Genomic DNA, 6,545 nt, shown 5'->3' on the forward strand with positions numbered 1-6,545 from the left:
TCCGAGTGATACTCGTGACTTCACGGTTCAAGAAAGTCTGAGATCTCACCCATTTAAAGTTTGAGAATAGATTGAGGTCGTTTCGGCCCCAAGGCCTCTGATCATTCGCTTTACCAGATGAGACTCGCGCGCGTTCCGTGCGGAACGGCCGAGTGCCAGCTATCCTGAGGGAAACTTCGGAGGGAACCAGCTACTAGATGGTTCGATTAGTCTTTCGCCCCTATACCCAGTTCCGACGATCGATTTGCACGTCAGAATCGCTACGGACCTCCATCAGGGTTTCCCCTGACTTCGTCCTGACCAGGCATAGTTCACCATCTTTCGGGTCCCAACGTGTACGCTCTGGGTGCGCCTCTTCTCGCGATGAGAACGAGACGCCCCGGGAGTGCGGAGCCGCATCGCGACGCGGCCCATCCTCCCTCGGTCGACAACCAGGGCCGACCTTCACTTTCATTACGCCTTTAGGTATCGCTAGAGTCCCAATGACTCGCGTACATGTTAGACTCCTTGGTCCGTGTTTCAAGACGGGTCCTAAGAGTACCCAAAGCAGTAGCGTCGCCGACCGGTATCGGTCCCCCGCGCCCGCCCCGCGAGGGGGAAACGCGAGGAACGTTCGTTGGCCGGTCGAAAGTTAACCGTACGACCAACAGCGGGCCAGGACCGGTGACGGCGCTAGGTCCGTAAGCCTCCGTGTACCGTGGCGCGCGCTTGCGACGGCCTCGACGCAAAGCAGGACGGAGTGGAGACCCCCGCACGCCACGGAGGACGTGGGGGGCCCCGCGCCCCGACCGTTGTCTGCGGCCTGATACCGTGCGTGTACCGCCGGGCAGCCGGCCGGGCGACCGGGGGTTTGACGCGTGCCGTTTTACCGGCGACGCGTCAGTCACCGCACCCGGGCCGTAGACTGACACCCAGCGGGTCGCGACGTTCTACTAGGGGAGAAGTGCACGACGACGTACGCCGGACGTCGACGCACGGCAGCGTGTCCGCGCTACGGGCCGCGAGGACCCCGCGGGACATCGCCCACCGACGCGAAGCCAGCGTCGCTGACGATGAATCTCCCCGTTCGATCTTTTGGGTTTCTTAGGTTTACCCCTGAACGGTTTCACGTACTCTTGAACTCTCTCTTCAAAGTTCTTTTCAACTTTCCCTCACGGTACTTGTTCGCTATCGGTCTCGTGGTCGTATTTAGCCTTAGATGGAGTTTACCACCCACTTAGAGCTGCACTCTCAAGCAACCCGACTCTAAGGAGGAATCCTCCCGAGACGCGCACCGGTCGCTACGGGCCTGGCACCCTCTGCGGGTAAGTGGCCCCATTCAAGATGGACTTGGACGCGGCGCGACACCTCGGGATAAACGGATCCTCCCGAACACCACATTTCCCTGCGGCGAAACCGCGGGATTCGGTGCTGGGCTTTTTCCTGTTTGCTCGCCGCTACTAAGGAAATCCTAGTTAGTTTCTCTTCCTCCGCTTAATAATATGCTTAAATTCAGCGGGTGATCTCGCCTGCTCTGAAGTCGTCAAACGAGAAGTTCGTCGTCGTGTGTACTGCAAATACGATGCCTCTCGACGAGACGAGTCTGCGTCGCTCGGAGCGTCAGTCACGAGCGAGAGTCGTCGATTGCCTCCGGATCGCCCTCACAGCCCCGATCGACTGATACGGGGGGGAGAGAGGAGCCGTGTGACCGCGGACGACGAGTACACGACGACGCGTGCCGGTCCCCTCCCCGTTATCGGTCTCGAGAGAGACACAACGGGTGTGTGTGTGAGTTTCATGGACTCGGGACACGCGGTCGGCTCGCGCGCGATCCACGCAGCCAGCTCCCCGACGAGAGGCGGGACAGAAAGGGAGGGAGAGGTGTCTCCGAGGAGATGTCCTCGGACAGGCGAGTCCGCCATTTCCTAGCAAAATCCTACAAGTGAGAGAGAAATATAGACCATTTCACTCTTTCACTCACACGAATATGTGCGTTCATATTTGTTCGTTTATTTAAGTTGATCTGAGTTGATTCAAGGTTGTGTTCGTGGTTTTTGCTCAGTACAAAATAATAACAATAAAAATGGGTGGTTGCACTGCACAATTCTGGAAAAATTATTTAATATCTGTCTTTAGTCTGGTTACGGCTAAACATGTTTTAAATTATCAATTGTTTCCTAAAATTATTAGAAAGTTTGTCGTATTCAAATTAAGAACATTAAGTAAGAAATATACTAATATTAATAGAAGATATGATAGTAAATCATTGACAGTACATACCTTTTTTAAATAAATTTTACAAATGTTAAGTGTTTTTACTTTTCAAAAATTTAAATAATTAATATAAAAACTAGTTATAGACTCTTTTTGTTAAAAACAAATAAACAATCGTGAATTATAAGGCTATAAAGAGTCAAACGCAGTTGATCATGCGAAAAATTAATTTAATCTTACAATTAAAAATACAGTCGAACGTTTCGGTCTGTGATTTAGACCATCTTCAGCGACCAATTGATAATAAATACAAAGCTCCATATACTCCAAGTTATAATGCCAATTGAAAAACAATTATTGTTAATTAACAATATGTTTCCGTGCACCAACCAGAGATAAAAGCATCGTGTGAAGATGTGTAGCAAAATTTTTTAAAAAACAGTAATATGTCTGTGAAAAGACAGTTAATAACATATATTATTCTATTAAAAATTATCCAGAGAAAATTAAAACAAAAAATTTTTTTAAATATTTAAACACTCACCCCTGTTGGTAGACAAAAACATAATTACACAATTTAAATTCATAATTCCATAAAATTAGACTGACTAAACATATATGTGACCGTATTCATCAAAAGGAAACAATACAATGAGGAACGTTAAATTACTGACAACAAAATAAATTAAAAATAAATGATCAGGTCAAATCATACTGTTGTCAATTTTTCTAAAATATCTATGTACGACCGATCAAGACCTTCTGTGTCAGTTTTTAAATTTAAACCATTGTTTTGAGATTTCATATGTAACATTTCAGAAATTAATCGCTTGTGATAAAAACTTTCGTCATCCAAAACTTCCACATTATTCCAATCAAAGTCATGACCATGCTGCAACCTATGTTCAGTGATTACAGATCTAGAGGATGTATTTCTCCGTATATGACTACGATGTTCGTTAACTCTTGTTTTCAGCATTCTCTTTGTCTGTCCCACATAAGTAGAATCACAGTCACCACACTGAATCTTATATACAATGTTCTTTTTCATAAAGTGTGGAAGACGATCCTTCTGTACTTTGATAAAGTTATTTAATTTATTGATGCTAAAAAATGCAATTCTATCATTAATACCATTGATAATGTTTCTAAAACCATCAGAAATTCCTTTAACATAAGGTATAGTAAACCAAAAAGTATTATTCTTTACAATATTATTGTTGTTAACAACTTCAGATTGTGAAGGTTTATTCATAATTACATAAATTCTTTTATTAACTTTCTCAAAAATAAAGTCCAATGAATAGTCGTTGAGTCAATATATCGATAATAAACTTCAAATTTTTCTTATGGAATTCTGGATGCGACAGTAAAAACGCCTTGTCAACTAGTCCATAAATTACACTTATCTTTTAAGAAAGAGGATGTTGAGACCAAAAATTTAAAATTCTACCTGAATATGTAGGTTTCTGAAACCAGTCAAATTGTATAAAGTTATTTTTTATTATCATGGTGGTATCCAGGAAATTAATTCTATCACCACCTATTTCGATGGTAAATTGTAACCTATGATGATAATTGTTAAAATTTTGAAGAATAGTATTTATTTGTTCCCTGGGTACCGCCATGACAATATCGTCAACGTATCTATAGTAAAAAGGAATGTGAAAATCGAATGTGCTCAACACCTCCTTCTCAAGGTCCTGCATGATTAAATCGGCTAAAACAGGAGATAACGGAGAACCCATAGGTGTACCATAATTTTGCTTATAAATCTGACCGTCAAAAATAAAAAAAGTTGATTCGAGAATCATTTTAATTGCATCTATAAATTCCGTTTTTGGAATAGGACAATTAGTGGTTAAATAATTCCATCTATTAGTAATCGAATTTAAAGCAGCATCAATAGGAATATTAGTAAATAAAGAAATCACATCCAAAGAAATCAGGATGTAACCATCCTCAATTCTCATGCTAGACAACTTCTTTACCAATTCAAAACTGTTATTTATATGACTGAAAGATTTAGGAATTCTATTGATAATTATTTTATGTAAAAAAGTAGCAAAAGAGTGAAAAGGACTCCCAATAGATGAAATAATGATTCTAAAAGGACATCCAGGTTTATGGACCTTGGGTAAACCGTAACCTCTAGGAAGTGTTCCTTCATTGCATCTAATGCGCTTATAACAATCCTCCGATATGTATTTATTATTCTTCCACTTTTTGATTAAATTCTTGAGATTATTCAACATTTTATTAGTGGGAGATTTTATATAAGTATCAACATCACTGAGCATTCCATTAACCTTTTCAATATAAAATTCTTTATTAAGAACCACAGTTACGTTGCCTTTATCTGCTTTGGTTAAAATTAAGTTACTATTTTTCCTCAAAAAATATATGGTTTTCTTCCTAAGCCAATTAAGTCTATCAAACAGTTGTTTATTAATTTTTGCATGTGAAAAAGTGAATAATTTACTAATATATTTAGCTCCTTTGTTCCTTAATATTTTATGAAATCTCGGTTGTAATTTACTAATATTGTTTTCACAATTTTTTATGAATTCAAATACAGTTTTTCTTTTGTTAAAAAAAGGAAGAGAAAAATTTTCACCCAATTGTAAAAGACAGTGTTTTTACTTTTGTCACTGATTTCCTAACCTTACTTTAATTTTATTTGAAAAAGATTTAATAGAATTAAGAAAGAGAATATTAAATATAGAAATTATTTAACGTATAAACAAAAAGAACGAAGACAATATAAGAGTCAATGTTTAAAATTTAATAACAAAGTCAAAAATTAAATCATAAATGTTAAAAAACAGCTATTATAACAAAGTTATTTAAAGATAAAGATGTATATAACTGACGATAAAACTTGACATGTTTTTTTTTATTTGACGTATATTATTTATATTGATGTAAAAAGCACGGTTTCAATATTTCTATAATATTTATCATTACATACTATTTACATTCCAAGTAAATGCAGTAATTGAAATTTGAATACGAGGGAATCACTAGGAAATGGCGGACCAATCAAAAGTGGCACCCTGATGGCCAGTCTCTGTTAGAGGGTCTCTAGTGTGGTATACGTACAACTTATCAATGAAATACCAATATTTTTACGTGCAAAGAAAATCTTGTTTTCTTTAAAAAATCCGAAAAGAAATAATGTTTTTGTGATGATGTTGTCATAAATGTGTTTGGTGTAAAAATTTTGATAACAAACAATATTCCGAAAGTGAGATGATTAATATAATTATAAAGATGATACCAATATAATTTTATAACATATAAATTAAAAATGCCTTTATATTATATTGTACAATTCTAAAATAATTTTTTATTTGTTTATTGAATAAAGTGATTCGGTATTTTTCCTACAGTTGTTGATTTAAATAGTACACGTATAATTTCAATAATTATGTACAAGTATATTTGGTCTAATATATTTACTAATAACTGTACTTATTTTAGAAAAAAAAAATGAAATAGTGGGAAAAAATTAAAAGATTTGAACATTAGATCTTCAGCATTCTAGTCTCGCACCTTACGCGCTCGACCATGCCGAGTATTTATAAGTCGTTCTTGTAAACGAGGTTTACATTACTCGCATAGGAAATTGTAAACAATTAATATCTCGTAAATTATCGCATTTTGACATAATATATGCCATTGTGGATTAATGGGAAAGGTATACGGTTACAAAAATTTATTTAAACTTATATATCATGAGGAACGTTATCTCATTCCTTATATCTATACGCGCGGCACGCCGAGTCGGCCGAGAAACATTTTCAGTCGCTCGCGACAAGCGGATGAGCGAGAGGGTCCGATCGTGACGTAGCATCTGTCATCTCGCTCGCGCTCAGCTATTGCGCATGCGTCGAAGGCTGAAGGACAGACAGTCGTGCTGTTGCGCTCAACGACATATATATCTAGACCAAGCATTCTCATGCTTTTTTGGTGGTGGGGGTGAAGCCGGAAGTTTGCAGAATACGACTGAGAGAGATAGTTCGTTTGGATTCTTAGTATCTCATTTTATCTTGCGGCAAGATGGCCGATGCTGTCACGACTTGATAGAATACGGTAACCTAGAATAAATAACCTATAATAGATACGGTAACCTATAATAACTTGTACCAATTTCAGTGTTGATTTGTGTTGAAGACAAATTAATAATGAATTGTTGCATTTGCAAAACTAAGTTTGGTGATGGACCAAACTTTCACAGGTATACGAAAATATATATATTATACTTTTGTATTTGTATTGGTTGTGTGCTCACATTAATGGTCTTTAGTATTGAATATTATATATATTTTATTTTTAATTATTGAAATTTA

The sequence above is a fragment of the Cyphomyrmex costatus genome, unplaced genomic scaffold (genome assembly GCF_001594065.2).
Source record: "Cyphomyrmex costatus isolate MS0001 unplaced genomic scaffold, Ccosl1.0 scaffold938, whole genome shotgun sequence".
Classification (NCBI taxonomy): Eukaryota; Metazoa; Arthropoda; class Insecta; order Hymenoptera; family Formicidae; genus Cyphomyrmex; species Cyphomyrmex costatus.